The sequence below is a fragment of the Marmota monax genome, unplaced genomic scaffold, assembly GCF_021218885.2.
Source record: "Marmota monax isolate L192 unplaced genomic scaffold, Marmota_monax_Labrador192_F-V1.1 WCK01_AAM20220418_F8-fsc00047, whole genome shotgun sequence".
NCBI classification, from domain to species: Eukaryota; Metazoa; Chordata; class Mammalia; order Rodentia; family Sciuridae; genus Marmota; species Marmota monax.
Window position 1 is genome coordinate 11877800 of NW_026692072.1, and position 19229 is coordinate 11897028.

Sequence of the window (19229 nt, forward strand, 5' to 3'; positions counted from 1 at the left end):
TCCTATGTTTTTTCTCATATGTAGAAGCCAGAGAGGAAAAAAAAAAAAGAGAGAGAGAAAAATAAAGGATAGGGAAAGACCTCATGAAATTTGAAAGGAGATCAGTAGAGAAAGGGGATCAGAGCGGAGGAGGAAAAAGGGAAGGCAATGTTACTAGATAATGAAACAGACCGAATTATGTGTATTTATGAAAATGAAACAATGTATCCTAATTTATAATTATAATGCACTAATATAAAAAGTTAATTTTAAAAAAAAATTAAAAAAGAAAAGGTAGCCAAGTGCAGTGTTGCACACCTGTAATCCCAGCAACTCTAGAGGCTGAAGCAAGAGGATCACAAATTCAAAGTCAGCCTCAGCAACTTAGTGAGAGCTTGTCTCAAAATTAAAAATAAAAAGGGCTGGGATGTGGCTCAGTAGTTAAGCATTCTTGGGCTCAATCCCCAGTACCAAAAAAGAAAAAAAAAAAAAAAAAAACTTGAAAAGGCAAGGGCTGAAACAATCATAATCAAGCAACAGTTCCACAAAGCAAGTGGGGTGGAGCATGCCTATAATCCCAGGAACTCCGGAAACTAAGGCAGGAGGATCACAAATTCAAGGCCAGCTTCAGCAGCTTAGCAAGGCCCAAGCAACTTAGTGAGACCCTGACTCAAAATAAAAAATAAAAAGGGTGGGGGTGCATAGTTCAGTGTTAAAGCGCCCCTGGTATGTGAGCCCCCAGTACCAAAAAAAGAAAACAAACAGCACCACAAGCTCTGGAAGTAGCTCAGTAAGAGTACTTCCCTATCATACGTGAGGCCATGGGATCAATCTCCAGCACAGTGAAAAAAAGAAAAAGAAGCAGAAGCCAAAGGCTGAATGTGGTGGTGCATGCCTGTGATTCCAGTAACTCAGGAGGCTGAAGCAGAAAGATTGGGAGTTCAAAGCCAGAGCCTCAATGAGGCTCTAACAATTTAGCAACATCCTGTCCCAAAATAAAAAATAAAAAGGGCTGGGGGATGTCCCTCAGTGGCTAAGTACCCCTGGGTTCAATCCTGAGTACCAAAAAAAAAAAAAGAAAGTTCCAAAAGTATAAAAGGGAATACTAGAAAGAAACCTCAACAGGGCAAAAAAAAAACAATACAAGAACAATACACAATGAAAAAAGGCAAAACTTAAAGTAAAAAAGCAGAAATTAACGAACCTTAAAGCAGAGGAAGAGACAGAACAAGTCAGAGAGTTAGAGTTAACACTTACATTCATCTATAGACACATAAGTCAAGACTTACTAAAAGAGAATGTGTAAATATCCTGAGTCTCATCCTAAGTAAACATGCAGCATCTAAAACTCCTGCCTTTCACTAATATTTACAAGCACTACTCCTCTCCACAGACATGTAGTAAACACATCCAGGGCTGGGTTTTTTCTTTTTTTTTAGTTGTAGTTGGACACAATACTTATTTATTTATTTATTTTTATGTGGTGCTGAGGATGGAACCCAGCACCTCCCACATGCTAGGTGAGCTCTACTACTGAGCCACAACCCCAGCACCCCCAGGGCTGGTTTTAACCTTTGTTCACCTCTATCCTCAAGACTGTCTGACACAAGGCTGCCTTGAAAGTAGAAAGCTGCCTAAGAACCTCCATAACAAGCTGATAGCTGCTCTAAGATAGCTAATATCTGAAGAACATTTTTAGATTTTGGTGTTTGTTTTGTTTTTGTGTGCTAGGGATTGAATCCAGGGCATTGTGCTTGCTAAGCAAGTACTCTACCTTGCACTTCATCTTTTTAAAGAAACTTTCCCCAGTGTTTTTCTTTTTTTTTTAATTTTAATATTTATTTAATATTTAATATTTATTTATTTTTTTTTTAAAGAAAGAGTGAGAGAGAGTGAGAAAGAGGGAGAGAGAGAGAGAATTTTAATATTTATTTTTAAGTATTTGGCAGACACAACATCTTTGTCTGTATGTGGTGCTGAGGATCGAACCCGGGCCGCACGCATGCCAGGCAAGCGCGCTACCGCTTGAGCCACATCCCCAGCCCCTTAATATTTATATTTAATATTTATTTTTTTAGTTTTCAGCAGACACAACATCTTTGTTTGTATGTGGTGCTGAGGATCGAACCCGGGCCGCATGCATGCCAGGCGAGCGCTCTACCGCTTGAGCCACATCCCCAGCCCTCCCCAGTGTTTTTCAACAGAAGCTTAATGATAGATATATTCTCCTTCCCATTCTTCTAATATAAACTCTAATCCTTAGCACCAAAAAAAAAAAGTCTTAGATATGAATCTGCTATGTACCCTTGGGATATGACCAGAACTAGTCTCTTGGTCAAATTATTCACTTTCCCTAAGCTTCAGTATAGAGGAAGAGAAAATAGTATCTCCATGGGGAAAATAATATCTATCCTAAAGGGCTTTGTAGTATTAAATAAGTATAACACATGTAAAGAATATGACACAATAAATGCCCCATCAAGGGCAGTAACCTTCCCTACAGCCTCCTTAAATAATTTGTACAAGATCTCTCAACTAGTAAGCTGGTAAGCTCAGGGCTTAAACTCAGGTCTCCTGATTCCCTAATCTATTTTCTTCTCACCACACTACATTGGCAGATTGCCACACACTACTGGGCACATAAATATAATTCTAACAATAACTGATCCCAAAATTCTTACCTGTTAGTAACTAATCTTAACTTCTTGAAAAGAAAAAAATAGCTCTTTAAATTAGCTTGGAGAGAAAGGACTTAAAACGATCAAACATAAATTACTCCCAAACAGTAAGACAGGCTATATCATAATAATAATGTAAAAACAGAAATAATGACAAGAAACTGAAAGCTCTCTCTGGATTTATGAGGAACAATTGGAGAAAGAAGCAAAAATGACCAAGATTAATGAAACTTAAATTTGTTCTATTTGGAGGATGGGGGGGTTGGTAAACCAAATCACTGGACAAAAAAATGTACATCTCATTCCAAAATAACTCTATCAAGGCTTAGCAAAAATGTGTTAAAAACAAAACTTTTAAGAGTGAGATAAACTGTTGACCTAAACTGTCAACATTCAAGAAGAAACTGAAGATAATAAATATTTGGATTCAATATTCACAAACTGCACAAAGGAACGTGATCAAACGTGATCAAAAGAATAAAAATAAGCTTCCTAAAACACACTGAGCTGGGTGTGGTGGCACAGGCCTGTAATGCCAGTGGCTCCAGGAGGCTGAGGCAGGAGGATTGAGAGTTCAAAGCCAGCCTCAGCAAAAAAAGCGAGGCGTTAAGCAACTCAGTGAGACTCTGTCTCTAAATAAAATTCAAAATAGGGGGCTGGGCTGTAGCACAGTGGCAGAGCACTTGTCTAGCATGTGTAAGGCACTGGGTCTGATCCTCAGCACCACAGAAAAATAAATAAATAAACAAATAAAATAAAGGCATTCTGTCCATTACAACTACAAAAAAAAAAAAATTAAATACAAAATAGAGCTAGCGAGGTGGCTCAGTGGTCGAGTGCCCCTAAGTTCAATGCCCAGTACCCGCCCCCCGCAAAAAAACACATTGAAAATTATATAATGTTGAAATGTAAGTTATTAGCCTGTAATCCCAGTTCAGGAGGGAGATGCAGAAAAATCAAAAGTTCAAGGCCAACCTCAGCCATTTAAGGAGACTCTGTCTCAAATAAGAAATAAAAAGGACTGAGGATGAACAGCTCATTGGTAAAATGCCCCTGGTTCAATCCCCAATACAAAAAAAAAAAAAAGTAGTTATTGATGGTTATTGCTCTAGTAATAAAAAAAAAAAAACAGCCTAATACACAGAATTCAAGATACTCAGGAAGCTGAGGCAGGAGGATTGTAAATTCTAAGGCAGACTGGGAAATTTTGACAGACCCTGTCTCAAAGTAGAAAATAAAAAGGGCTGGAGTGGGGCTTGGTGGCCTGTGCCTGTAATCCCAGCAGCTCTGAAGGCTGAGGCACTAAAACAACTCAGTGAGACCCTGTCTCTAAATAAAATACAAAATAGGGCTGGGATGTGGTTCAGTGATCACATGCCCAAGTTCAATCCTGGGTACCCAAAAAAAAAAAAAAAAGGGCTGGGGTGTATAGAGAGTATAGCTCAATGGTAAAGCAAATCTCAGTTCAATCCCCAGTACCATAAAAACAGTTTTTTCATCAACTCTGTTCCAGGCTAAATTCTAGAATACATTCAAAGAAGTTCACACGTTTAATAATCCCCAAGAACTCTGTTACCACAATCTGAACCTAAACATTTCTGGAAAACAAAACCAAAAAAAAAAAAAAGCCCAGTATGAATTTTATAGAACCACACAAGATTCAACCAAGTACTGGAATCCCAGTGAATGGGGAGACTGACCTGAGGCAAGAGGATCACAAGTTGAGGCCAGTCTTAGTAACTTAGTGAGATCTTTGGCGATTTAGTGAGACTATGTCTCAAATTCAAAATTAAAAGGAATAGGGGGCGCTGGGGATGTGGCTCAAGTGGTAGCGCACTCCCACCTGGCATGCCTGAGGCACTGGGTTCAATCCTCCTCACCACATAAAAATAAAATAGATATTGTATCAACCTAAAACTAAAAAATAAATATGTAAAAAAAGGACTGGAGATATAGCTCAATGATAAAGCACCCCTGGGTTAAATCCCCCCTTCAAAAAAATATAATATATATCAACCAAGCAAAATTTGTGTAATCTTCTATTTCAAAGCAAAGAAGCTGATAAGAAGCTCTATCCCTATCTATTAACCTCCCACTCCACCTCCACTGAATTTCTACTCTACTCCAAGTCAACTTAAACCTCTGCCAATTATTTCCTACAAAAACAAAACAAAATGTTCCTAACATTTCTAAGTGTCATTCAATAGTAATCTCCATTTATTATTTAGCATTCATTAGGAGCCTCTGAGATACTACTTATAACTCTAAATTCTATGCAGAATCTATCAATCCCCAGCAGACAATGACAGTTCTTTCTCTAAATTCTTTCCTCTGATATACATTCTTTTCTACCATAAAAATACTTTTTCAGAGAATTCACGTTCTTAGCTTAATTTCCCAATCGAGATTCTCCTTAAAGATAGTCTGGTGGATGCTGGGCATAGTGGTGCACACCTATAATCCTAGCAACTCACAAGGCTGAGGCAGGAGGATTGAAAATTCAAGGAAGCCTTAGCAACTCAGCGAGGCCCTAAGCACCTTAGCAAGACGTTGTCTCAAAAAATAAAAAGGCCTGGGGATGTAGCTCAGTGGTTAAGCATCCATGGGTTCAACTCCTCCTCCATGCCACCCCCATACCAAAAAAAAGGGGGTGTCTGATGGCTCTTCATTAACCTTTTATTGGGAACACTGCAGTTCTGGTAACTAGGAAATTGCTTATGATCAAAGGCCCTTCATTTAAATCTCACTGATCGGGCTGGAGTTGTGGCTCAGTGGTAGAGAGCTACCATGGCATATGTGAGACACTGGGTTTGATTCTCAGCGTCACATATAAATAAATAAAAGTCCATTGACAACTAAGAACATATTTTAAATAAATAAATAAAATCCCACTGATCCCAGGGCTAGGGGTATAGTAGCTCAGTGATAGAGTCCTTGCCTAGCATATGTGAGACATGAGGCCTGGAACACAAAACATAATAGATCTTATTGAAAAAAAAAAAAAAAAACCACACACACAAACAAAGTTAGAGAAACAGTAGTCTTTCCAAAACACAGAAGAGAATCCTAGAACTTCAAAGAAACACAGACCTATATAGTTTCTATCCAAAAACTAGGAATTTATTCCATACTCTAATCTTAAAGTCATTCTCCACCAGATGCTAAATATTATGGAAACTTATCCAACGTAGGACCTCTAGGCTGATTTTTTTTTCAATAAATAAGTAATACAGATTAGGATCGTGGTACTAAGTCCAGTGAAAATTAAATAAGAACACTTAGTCCCTAAAGTTTCCAAGTTGGGGGAAAAAGGGAATAATGGTATTCACAGCACGTTAAACTTCAACTTACGTATCTCAATATTGAAATTATTTTTATACACGGTCTTTTCAACTCAGGTATACACAGGAAACTAAACCACTGATCAAATGTGACAAAACTGTTCCGAAAGAAACCCTTTGGGATTCTTTTGGATACTTCCTAGAAAGCAGACCCCAACAAGACAAGTTGCCTACGAAATGTTTGAACTCTAAGACTTAAGCATCCTCTGTAGGACACTAACCATAGCTGAAATTTTTCCGGACAACAGGTTAAAGAGAAGAAATCAGTAATAACCAGTTAGCAAACTGGAGGGGGCAAACAAAATTATTTATCAAGAAACAGAAAGAAACTATCATCGCTACTCCCGCTAAAATGATACAGACGTTGAAAACACAAAACCAGCCAAAAGATCACATAGTCCCCTTAACTTCGGAAGCCTCCAGTGACAGAATCTATATTCCTAGTAAAAAGTGGTCACAGGCAGACAAATCACTATGAGCCAAAAGTGACTGTTAAAATGGGAAGATGAAAAAAAGAAAACGGGTAAATGACAAAAAGTGAATTACTGAGCATTTAATGACCCGTCGGGGATACAGGGAAAAAAAAAAAATCAGGTCTCAGACCTCAGCCTCAGTTTCCCTGCGCAAAAAAAAAAAAAAAAGCAGACGGGGAATAACTTGACATTAGGTTCAGAAGAGCCCGAAGGCCTAGTTTCACCAGCCGCTAACCTACTCCAAGGTCCCTTCAAAGGCTAGACTCAGTGGGGGTCCCCAGTGCAATTGAGTCATGACACCCGGAGCTTTAGGTGGGAGAGAAGGAGGCGGGTCAAAACACACACAGCTCTACCGGTTCCTGGAAAGCTATTTTTCCCCAACACTCTACGAGTGCCGACACCCGCCCTAGACCCAACATCCCCTGCCGGGCAGCCCCAGCACCTCTCCCTCCTTCCGCCTTCTCCCTCAAGTCTGAACAGCCCTCCGGTCGCGCCCCCGAACACAGCCTGGCAGCCTCTCCTCAGGTAGTGTCTCGGAGGCCGGCCGGCTCGCCCACCCGCCAGCACCAAGGTCTTCTCAACCCCGCGGCGGAAGGATGCCGGGCCAGGCCTCCCAGGCTCCTCCCGGGCCTACCTGCAAGACGGGCGAGGGCTCGGCTTGCAGCCCAGCGGGCGGACTGAGCCACAGAAAGAAGGGCTGAAGAGGCAGGAAGGAAGGAAGCAAGGGGTCCGCTCTACCGACCGGCGGGAGAAAGCGGCCCGAGCCCAGGGCCTCGAGGGTAACTCAGCCCTCGACCTGGCGCCACCGCCGCCGCCGCTGCTCAGGAGACATCAAGCAAGAAGACGGCGCAAAAGATCACCGAATGCACGAACACCCCAGACATCAAAGGAAGAGACCCGAGCAATCGTTCAAGGAGCTATAGTAGAGTGTCGAAAAGCTTCGCAACCCTTGCTCAAGGTCCGGCTCCTGTCCAAGGCATAAGTAAACAAACCCAGATCATAAACTTTAGCGTAGTCGGCGCTTCTGCCATTTCCTAGTGGCTGCCTGCTATTTAAGTTGTTTTGAGAATGGAGTTTTGTGTGAGCGTGCCTTAAGATCAACTCATAGCACAATAACATTGTTGTCTAGTTCAGCGACTACCTTATGGACTTCGCTACTTGTCCCAACTGAGAAAACCACTTCACCTCTTTTAACGTAAGTTTCCTAACAGTGAGGTGAATGAAATATGAGACTGAGGAACAAAGTCAACAGTCGCTATTAAAGTTCCAATTTAGCTCTTACAAGCAAAGCCAAGAGAACATGGGAAAACCCAGGGTTATGTATTCTGACCTTAAGGCAGGGGGAAAAGGGTACACGGTGTGCATATTTTCTTCCAAAGGCCTACAACTGTGTGTTTCTTAGATGATGATCACAAGTTCAAAACCTGATTCGCATTTTCTTCACTACACTGGCTTTTCATTTTTCCTGTCTTTTTTTTTTTTTCCTTTTTGGGTGGGGGGTGCTAGTGATGCAAGCTAGGCCAGTGGAACAAATGAATATGCTCAGCACAAGTATGAATTGTATGCCCATTCCAGATAAAATCCAATAAAACACAAGTATTGTATGGGTTACCAAGTATAAGCAATAAGCATCTAAACCTACCTCCTCCTAACTAGGGAGGAGACTCACAGAAGTAGGGTAAAAAGAAGGAAAAAAAGATAATCCAAGCCTTTAGTTTTTTTTAATCCAAGCCTTTTAATAATTTATATTCTAAGTCAAAGAGTGCTTCTTAAAATATTAACCTCATTCAGAATTTACTGTGACTTTTTAAAAATCTCCTTCTAAGGCTGGGGAGGTAGCTCTGTAGCAAGTTACTTACCTCGCATGCACAAGGCCTGGGTTCTATCCCATGCACCACAAAATAAGTAAATATATAAACTTCCTTTAAGTCAGTGAAAATGTTTAAAAAACAACCCATGTTATAAGATCAACCATCCATAGATGGACATAGTGGCACACACCTGTAATCCCAGTGACTAAGGAGACTGAGGCAAAAGGATCACAAGTTCAAAGCCAACCTCAGGCTCTCAACGAGGCCCTGAGCAATTTAATGAGACCCTATTCCAAAAAAAAAAAAAAGAAGAAGAAAAGGACTAGAGTTGTGGCTCAGTAGTTAAGTGCCCAGTTTAAAAAAAAAGGGCTGGGGATGTGGCTCAAGCGGTAGCGCGCTCGCCTGGCAAGTGTGTGGCCCGGGTTTGATCCTTGGCACCACATACAAACAAAGATGTTGTGTCCGCCGATAACTAAAAAATAAATATTAAAAAAATTTAAAAATCCACAATATGCCATTCATGTGGACAAGAAACCAAGCTTTTCCTTTTTTTATTAATTAATTTATTTTAATTAAGTATATATGACAGCAGAATGCATTTTGATTCATTGTACACAATTGCAACACAACTTTTCATTTCTCTGGTTGTACACGATGTAGTGTCGCACCGTATGTGCAGTCATACATGTACCTAGGGTAATGATGTACATCTCATTCCATCATCTTTCCTGCCCCCATCGCTCCTTTGCCCAAAGCTTCTCCATTTTTCCTATGTCCTCCCCCCATTATGGATTAGCATCCACTCAAGCTTTTATTTTCTGTCATAGTTTTAAAAGTTTTTAAAATAAACATTATAGCAACATTTTAAAAAATCTAAAGAAAAGAAAGATCTTGAAAACATGCTTCCAACACACAAAATTTTGGTCAGCATGGTGGTGCCTGTAATCCCAAACACTCCAGAGGAGGAGTTGCAAACTCGAGACCAGCTTTAACAATTTAGCAAGACCCTCTCTCAAAATAATATAAAGAACTGGAGTTGTAGTACCAAATTTGGTACTTGGGATTGAACCCATGGGCACTTTTACCACTTAGTTATATCCCAATCCTATTTTTTTTTTTTTTTTGAGACAGGGAGGGTCTCACTGAATTGGCTGGCCTTGAGTTTACAATCCTCCTTGGTTTACCCACCCCCATCACTGGGAGAGGTATTTGCCACCGCACCCACCTGGTTTCTACACCAAATTTTTAAAAGCTTAATTCAAGCAGAGATACAACTGTATGTTTTGCATCATATAATTTCCCTATTAAAGGTTTTAAAAAGGGGCTGAGGTTGTGGCTCAGTGGTAGAATGCTTGCCTGGCACACAGGATGCACTGGGTTCGATCCTCAGCACCACGTAAAAATGAAATAAAGGTATTGTGTTCACCTACAACTAAATATATTTATTTATTTATTTTTAAGAGAGAGAGTCATTTCCTTACAGTATGGTTTTGGCACACTTGTCAAAAGTCATTATAGCTCGGCTGGGGATATAGCTCATTTGGTAGGGTGCTTGTCTTCCATGCATAGGGCCCTGGGTTCAATCCCCAGCACCACAAAAAGTCATTACCCCAAGGGCTGGGATTGTAGCTCAGAGGTAGAGTACTTGCCTAGAATGTATGAGGTACTGGTTTGATTCTCAGTACCACACATAAATAAAATAAAGGTTTAAAAAAAAAAAAAAAGATAAGAAAGCCTTTAATAGGCTGGGCATAGCAGCATATGCTTGTAATCCCAGCCACTCAGGAGGCTGAGGCAGGAGGATGGTAAATTTGAGGCCAGCCTGGGCAATTTAGCCAGTTCCTGTCTCAAAATAAAATTTTAAATGGGCTAGGCATGTAGCTCAGTGGCAGGGTACATGTGAGGCACTGGACTTAAGAAGGAAATAAAAATAAAGGCTGTAGTAATTGTTTTCAGTGATTGCACAACATTCCATTGAGAGGATATACTGACCATGCTCCCCATTGTTGAATCTATGTGTTGCTTCTAAATATTTCCTGTGTAATAGGTATTGCTGCTGTTGAAAAGAGGCAGTTATAACCTTATTATTTATGATAAGATCTTATTTTGGAGGGGGAAGTTACTGGAGATTTAACCCAGGGGCACTTTACCACTTACCCACATCTCCAGCACTTTTTATTTTTTATTTTGGGACAGGGTCTTGCTAAATTGCTTAGGGCCTTGCCAAGTTGCTGATGTTGGCTTTGAATTTGTGTACCTCCTGCTTCAGCCTCCCAAATCTGTGGGATTACAGGCCTATGTGACCACACCTGGCTCAGTCTCCTTTAGGGAACTCTTTCAAGTGTGGATTTAAGCTTCAGTGTAACAATAAACTACTGCAGACACACTGAGGAACCCCCATGAAAAACAGGACCTCCCCCACCCCACCCCGATTTAAGATGGGGATGAACACCTTTCAGGGGAAATAAGCAAGCCAAGCTAGCTCTCATTTTCATGGAGTTGACATCATACTAGAAAAGTAAGAGTCAAAAGGTCCGCTGATGCCAGATGATGGCGCACACCTGTAATCCCAGCAATTTAGTAGACTGAAGCAGGTGGATCACAAGTTCAAGGCCAACTTCAACAATTTAGTGAGGCTTTAAGCAACTTAGAGAGACCTTGCCTTAAAATTTAATAAATAAATAAATTGGGCTGCAGATGTAGCTCAGTGGTAGAGCATGTCCGGGATCAATTCCCAGAATGAATGAATAGATAGATTAGATAGATAGATAGATAAGTGTACCTTGCCAGTCAGGTGTGATGGAGTGTACCCGTAATTCCAGTGATTTAGGAGGTTGAGGCAGAAGGATCTCAAGTTTGAGACCTGACTGGGCAACTTAGTGAGACCCAGTTTCAAAATAAAAAATATAAAGGGCTGGGGATGAACTCAGTGGTAGAGTGCCCTTGGTTTTAATTCCCAGTACCACCATCACCACCACCAAAAAAAAAAAAAAAAAAAAGTTACTTGCTACTGTCAATCACATGGAATGAATTTGTAAAATCTATATGAGGAAAAGAGGATTGAAGGATGTTGGCTTGGAAAATTGTCTAAATTAAGGATTAAGGAGGAGACTCTGTTCCTTATCTTGGCTCCGTATTCTGAGAAACTACCTCTATAATGGTAAAACCAGGCTTGAACCTAGGGTGAAACAACTCTGTAACAGTTCTTGAGTCATCCTACTAAAGAGGTACAGGAAGAGGGGGTAGGCCTTGAGCGGGAAAAACAAGCCAATTGTAGATTAACAAAAAAAAAAAAAAAAGATTTTTAGCTGTAGATGGACACAATACCTCCATTCCATTCATTCATTTCTGTTTGATGGGGAGGATGGAACCCAGTGTCCCACTCATGCCAGGAAAGCACTCCAGCACGAAGCCACAACCCCAGCCCCAATTATAGATTTTATCTTTGCAATTCAAATGGGTTCTTTTGTAGCCTATTCTCCTCATGCTATGTGGGGGGTAATGTATGCACTTGGGGCTGGAATGATAAAAGTAGAAGGAAAGAGGAGAGATCCCAGAATGGCAGGAAACTACTGGCTTAAGAATAATATGAGCGGAGCCAGGTGCAGTGGCGCACGCCACACCTGTAATCCCATAATCCCAGTGGTTTGGGAGGCTGAGACAGGAGAATCTCCAGTTCAAAGCCAGCCTCAGCAAAAGTGTGGTGCTAAGCAACTCAGTGAGACCCTGTCTCTAAATGAAATACAAAAGGGCTGGGGATGTGGCTCAGTGGTTGAGTGCCCCTGAATTCAATCCCCAGTACCAAAAAAAAGAAAGAAAGAAAGAAATGAATGAGGCGCTTCCTTCTTTGTGATTATTTATATAGGATAAGTTTGTAGTGATGGAATTTATCAATACAGCTAGAAATGCATGGACTTTTTTTATATTTATTTTTTTAGTTATAGGTGGACACAATATCTTTGTTTTATTTTTATGTGGTACTGAGGATCAAATCCAGTGCCTCATGCATACTAGGTGAATGCTCTACCTCTAAGCCACAACCCCAGCCTGAAATATATGGACAGTTTAAGGCTCTAGAATGACAAAGGGGGCCGGAGATATAGCTCAGTTGGTACCGTCAATGTGGTAGCTCAGTTACTATGATTTCCGAGGTCTACTTTTCTATTTACTACTGAGAGATCTCATCACTCAAATTTGATGATCCTAAGGGAGTCTTAGGGCATAGTCATGAAAAATAGAACTGTGAATTTTATGTGTTAGGATCGAGGTCCCCCAGCTTTCAGGTAAGGTAGAATTTTGGACCTTTTTTCCCACATTTTTTTATTGGTACATTATTGTTGCGACACATGACTAAATCAATTAGGGTCACTACAAATGAATTTGGGCTAACTAAATAAAGACACAGACACAGAAAGTACCTTTTCTTTGGGTTCAGTGACCGCTGCTCCTCAGCCACAGCTCCCACAAGGGGGGCAAGGCAGGCAAGAAAGAGAGCAGCACGCCTTTTATCCTTTTATTGGGGAGAAGCCATTCAAATGAGGGTAGGGTTACAACAAACAAGTGGGTGTAATCCAACCCCATCAGGTGACGCCCACTCCTGGAGCTGCACACCTCTCTTATCCCAGTGGAGGTAAGGTCCAGTTGCGTTGCAATGGGTTCAATACCAGTTCTGTACCTCTTTACTCAGGACTTAAAAGTGTGTACATAGCTCCTGTCCAGAGCAGCTCCTGACAGAACATAGTGATGGGATTTGTTGTTTCATATTCCTACATGCATACAATATACAATATAACAATATAATTCCACCAATACCACTCCCCAGTACTACCCCCTCTCTCCACACCTCCCATCCCTTGGCTCCTTTTCTCTACTGATCTCCCTTTGATTTTCATGAGATCTGCTTCCACCTTTCCTTTCTTTTTCCTCTCAGCTTCTACATATGAGAGAAAACATAGGGACTTAATCTTCTGAGTTTGATTTATCTAGATATTTAGCTTAACATAGTGGTCTCTAGTTCCATCTATTTTCCTGCAAATGATGTAATTTCATTTTTCTCTCTGCCTGAATAAGACTCCATTGTGTATATACCGCATTTTCTTTATCCATTCATCTGTTGACGGACACCTAGTCTGGTTCTCTAGTGTGGCTATTGTGAATTGTGCTGCTATAAACAATTTCTATCATTGTAGTATGATGACTTCAGTTCTTTAGGATAAATACTGAGAAGCCTAGTCTTCCATACTGATTTCCATAGAGGTTGTACTAATTCCTACAATTTTTGAATACAAACTTATTTTTACTTAATTATTTGCATTACTGGGTGTTGAACCCAAGGGCACTCTACCACTGAGCTAATATCCACCCCTTTTAATTTTTTACTTTGAGATAGGGTCTCACTAAGTTGCTGAAGCTGGTCTCAAACTTGTCATCTCCCTGCCTCAGTCTCCATGGTAGATGGGATTACTGGTATGCCCATCACTACCCAGCTGTACTACCATTCTTATAATGAATGAAGTCAATTCTGAGTCCATTATCTCTCATAACTACAATTTGTAAAATCTTGATGTGACCTAGAGAGCAAAATGAGCCATGAGGACACATACATACTCATTGTAAGATTTTTTTTTTTTTTTTTGTACCAGGGATTGAACTCAGGGCACTCAACCACTAAGCCACATCTCCTTTTTTGTATTTTATTTAGAGTCAGGGTCTCACTGAGTTGCTTAGCGCTGTGGCTGAAGCTGGCTTTCAACTCATGATCCTCCTGTCTCAGCCTCCCAAGCTGCTAGGATTACATGTGTGCGAAATCACATCCAGCTCAATGTAAGATCTTTTATTATTATTATTATTATTATTATTATTATTTTTAATGTCTTTATGTTACTTTATGTGGTGCTGAGGATCAAACCCAGTGCCTCACGCATGCTAGGCGAGTGCTCAACCCCAGCCCAATGTAAGATCTTTTGATGTCTTATTTTCTTGTCCTCCTATTTATACCATTGCCAGGGACAGTGACACTAAGCCCAGTGTTTGAGTTATTTTCAGTTTGTGTAAGATAGGGATAAAAATCTTACTATGTGGCCCAGTGTAGAGTGCATGCTAAACATGCATGAGACCCTTTGCTCAATACTTTGCCCCAGAGGAAAGCAACACCAAAAACAAATAGAAACATATTATTAAGTGTCTATTACTTGTTTAGCCTCTGTTATTTGGTACTGGGGATTGAACCCAAGAGTTCCTTTCCACTAAGCTAGATTCCCAATCCTTTTCCAAATTTAATTTTTTTTTAAATATTTATTTTTTAATTCTCGGCAGACTCATCTTTGTTTGTATGTGGTGCTGAGGCTCGAACCCGGGCCGCACGCATGCCAGGCGAGCGTGCTACCGCTTGAGCCACATCCCCAGCCCCTAAATTTAATTTTTTTGAGACAGGGTCTCACTAAGTTGCCAAAGCTGGCCTGGAACTTATGGTCCTCCTGCCTCAGTCTCCCCAGCCACTGAGATCACAAGGCATGCACCACCATGTCTGGCTCATTTTCCCCCCCGCAAATTTTGAGACAGAGTCTTGCTAAACTGCTGAAGCTAGTCTCAAAATCAACTCTTGTTCTGTTCATTTAAACCAAGAATATGTCTATGGTCCCTCACTTTTATAGTTTAGAATTGGTAAACTAGTGAGGCTCCAATCATGTGTTAGTTCCCCTTGATATATGTAGAACCTTGTGGTCTTGAAACATTTAAGGACAAATCTGAAAAAATCCTATGCTAGCCAGACAGAGTTTTCTATGGAAAAATGAGGCTGGCATAAGATAGGCAAAATCCTGGATACTTTCCTAAAACCATGCCAGGAAGAGGATAAAAATCCACACAAAGGAACTCAAGGGGAGAAGCCTTCTCAATCAATTATAAAAAAACCCCTATTTTCCTTTGTACATATATGTATACACCACAGTGAAACTCCATATCATGTACACAAGACAGGGATCCTAATTAGAATGTTATACTCCAGAGTGTATATCAAAATACACTCTGCTGTTATGTATTTCTAAAAAATGATAAATAAACTGGGGCTGGGGCCATAGCTCAGTGGTAGAGCGCTTGCCTCGCATGCATGAGGCCCTGGGTACAGTTCCCAGCACCACATAAAAATAAACAAATAAAAAATATATAAAATAATAATAATAATAAATAAACTTAAAAAAATAAGACCACCTATGGACCTGGAACCTGTAAACCAGTGGCTCTGGAGGCTGAAGCAAGAGGATCATAAGTTTGAGGTCAGCTTGGGCAACTTAGTGAAATCCTGTCTCAGAATGAAAAATAAAAAAGGACTGGGAATATAACTCAGTGGTAGAGTAGTAGAGTGATCCTGGTTTCAATCCCCAGTACAACAAACAAACAAAAACAACAACACAAGGCCCAATCCCTCCCCTAGATCATTTTAGGGACAGTATAACTATGGACTGAAAAAAATTTCTAACCTATAAAAATCCAGGTTGAGCAGGGCATGGTAGCGCACATCTGTAATCCCAGAAGTTTGGGAGGCTGAGGCAAGAGGAGTTCAAAGTGAGCCTTAGCAAAAGCCAGGCGCTAAGCAACTCAACGAAACCCTGTCTCTAAATAAAATACAAAATAGGGCTGAGGATGTGGCTTGGTGGTCAAGTGCCCCTGAGTTCAATCCCCAGTACCAAATAAATAAATAAATAAATAAAGTCCAGGTTGAACTGATATTAAAAGTGGACATTTGTCGGGGCGCGGAGTACCAAGGATTGAATCCAGGGGTGCTTAACCACTGATCCACATCTCCACCCTAGGCCTTGTAAAATTGCTTAGGCTTCATGCCACTATGGCTCCCACTCAGGCTTCATGCCACCATCTAGTGAGTTAACCTGTGAAAAACTGCAGTATTTCTCTGTAGGGTGTGTGTGTGTGTGTGTGTGTGTGTGTATTTTTAGTTGTAGGTGGACATAATACCTTTTAGTTTTATGTGGTGCTGAGGATCGAACTCAGTACCTCACATGTGCCAGGCTAGTGTTCTACCACTGAGCCTCAGCCCCAGCCCAAACCCCAGTATTTCTTACACATAGTTATGTAAGGTTAAAATGCAGGGCATTTTCCTTGATCACACTCCATCTTGCTGATTTTAATATGTGGTTGGCAGTAACCCTTTCCTAGATGTCATATGCATAATAGAACAAAAACTTTATGGTAAAAACATCCTTGCTAAGTTGCTGAGGTTGGCTTTGCATTTGCCATCCTCTGTCTCATCCTCCCAAGCTGTTGGGATTATAGCATGCACCCCCACGCCCAGCTAAAGGTGTACATTTGAGGAGTTATCTTGTGGAATCATTAGGAAATAAAATGATTCCTGGGGAAAAAAAGTGCCAGCCAAGTTCAGTCAGTTCAGTGCATAGAGATTGTCTTTGGTGTGCAAGAAAATAGACTTGAAATTGCTTTTGAAATCTCTCCAAGACTGTCCCTCCCACTCAGGCTTCATGCCACCATCTAGTGAGTTGTGAAAAACCCCAGTATTTCTTCCATTTAGTTTTGTAAGGTTAAAATGTGGGGCATTTTCTTTGATCACACTCCACCTTGCTGATTATAATATGTGGTTGGCAGTAACCCTTTCCTAGATTCCACATGCGTAATAGAACAAAAGCTTTATGGCAAAAACACCCATTTCCAGAGACTAAGGAAAGACTGTGAGTCAAAACACTGCCTTATTAGAAAGACAAAGCAAGCTGGGGGGTGGGGTCACAATTTTTTTTTTTTTTTTTAAGTACTAGGGATTGAACCAGGTCCTTCTGCATGTTAGATAAGTGTTCTACCACTGAGCTAAATGGCTAGCCCATTTTTTCTTTTTCTTTTTGCAGTTCATTAGAAAATGAACTCTGGGATACTATACAACTAAGCCACATCCACAGTGTTTTATTTTTTAGAGCTGAATTGCCCAAGCTGGCCTTAAATTTGTTATTCTCCTGCCTGGTTTTCTGAGTTACTAGGATTTAGGATTACAGGCCTCTGCTACTGCACCCGGCTTACAAGTAAATTTTACAAAGAAAAAATATATAACAGGGCACCTCTATTGTACAATAAATAGAACTAGTTTCCATTACCTCTTCATTGTTTACTCCCACCTCAATGATATCCCTGTATATATGAAGTACAACCTGCTGCCAAATGGACCCACTCTACATAGAGAAGGATAATGATGGGAAAGAACATTTGGAGTGGAAATAAACAGCAGATAATAATCCATCATTGTTTTTAATCTTGAGGATGAGTCATCTTCAATTTATTTCCAAATTTCTTCTGTCATCAGCTGTTCATTTCTTTACTTCAAAAATCACAGATTAACACTGCCAAAGGCAGGTAGGAAAGGATCCAAGAGGACAATTCAGAAGTATCACATGGTGAGTGACTGAGGAACTGGGAACAAGACAATCCTCAGAAAAATCTTTTTGTCCCAGCAAAGGCACCAATGTGTGAATCTAGTTCACACTTTCATTATTCCAATCAGGTTATTTTTATGTCAGTGTAATTTTAGAATGACTTGCTAAGGGATTGTTTCCTCAGAAATTCCGTCCATTATTCTCCATACAAAATATCTAAGGTCTAACTCCAGAATTTATTTCAAACCAAGTAACTCTTTCCTTTTAATCTCCCTTTTAAGATGTTCTACCGCCCTCTTTATTCCCTAAATCTTTTTTTCTGGATGAGAAATTTCAAAATGGAATGACCAAATAGATATGGTCATAAGAAACATAGAGCCTGGTGCATGGTGCACACATGTAATCCCAGTAACCTGAGAAGCTGAGGCAGAGGATCCCAAGTTCAAGACAAGCCTTATCAGCTTAAAGAAACCCTGTCTTGAAATAAAAAAATAAAGAAGATTCAGGATAGGGGCTGGGGATGTGGCTCAAATGGTAGCGTGCTCACCTGGTATGCGTGCGGCTCAGGTTCGATCCTCAGCATCACATACAAACAAAGATGTTGTGTCCGCCGAAAACTAAAAAATAAATATTAAAAAAAATTCTCTCTCTCTCTTTAAAAAAAAAAAAAAAGAAGGTTCAGGGTATAGTTCAATACTAAGCACCCCTGGGTTCAATCTCTAGTACCATGCACACACAAATGATAATAATAAAATAAACAGACTGGGGGGACTGGGGTTGTGGCTCACTAGTAGAGCACTCACTTAGCATGTGTGAGGCACTGGGTTTGATTCTCAGCACCAAATAAATAAATAAATAAAATAAAGGTAAAAAAAAAATAGACTGGGTTTTTAAACCCATTTAGCATCTAACTCTGACTCAGGGGTAAATAAGAGATTGGAGTTTAGATGTCTCCCCTAGGAACCACATTCAAAGTGTAGTCCAATTACCGCAAACATGCTAAAGATAGGAGCTTCAAATAGTCTTTAATGTCCTCTTAAAAATACAAAGCTACTTGGGAGGCTGAGGCAGGAGTATTGCAAGTTCAAGGACAGCCTAGACAATACAGCAAGACTTATCTTGAAATAAAAATTTTTAAAAAGAGCTGAGGCTGGGCATGGTGGTGCACACCTGTAATCCTAGCAGCTCAGGAGACTGAGGCAGGATGATTCTAAGTTCAAGACCAGCCCCAGCAATTTAGCAAGGCCCTAACCAACTAAGTGAGACTTTTCTCCAAATAAACAATAAATTTGGTTGGAAGCCAGTGCAGTGGTGTACACCTATAATCCCAGTAGCTTGGGAAGCTGAGGTAGGAGGATCATGAGTTCAAAGCCAGCCTCAGCAAAAGCAAGGCACTAAGCAACTCAGTAAGATCCTGTCTCTAAATAAAATACAAAACAGGGCTGGAGATGTGGCTTGCTTGCCTAGTACCCCAGAGTTCAATCCTCCATATCCAATAAAAACCAACCAACCAGCCAAGGCTAAAGATGTAGTTCAGTGGTAAAGCACCCTTAGGTTC

The 19229-nt window shown here is 40.5% G+C and overlaps 1 protein-coding gene across 9 annotated transcripts in view; it reads right to left on the bottom strand.

The window, feature by feature from the left end:
• The window catches only part of Ambra1 (autophagy and beclin 1 regulator 1), a 189391-nt gene extending 182073 nt beyond the window's left edge, over window positions 1-7318 (bottom strand). For 5 of the 9 annotated variants that reach the window (XM_046457122.2, XM_046457099.2, XM_046457118.2 and 2 more), the window contains exon 1: window positions 7106-7318. The gene's annotated coding sequence lies outside the window, so the exon portion shown is untranslated. The remainder of the gene's footprint in view (window positions 1-7105) is intronic. The other 4 variants (XM_046457135.2, XM_046457131.2, XM_046457126.2 and 1 more) reach the window with 1 other exon arrangement.
• Between the last annotated feature and the right edge of the window lie 11911 nt (window positions 7319-19229).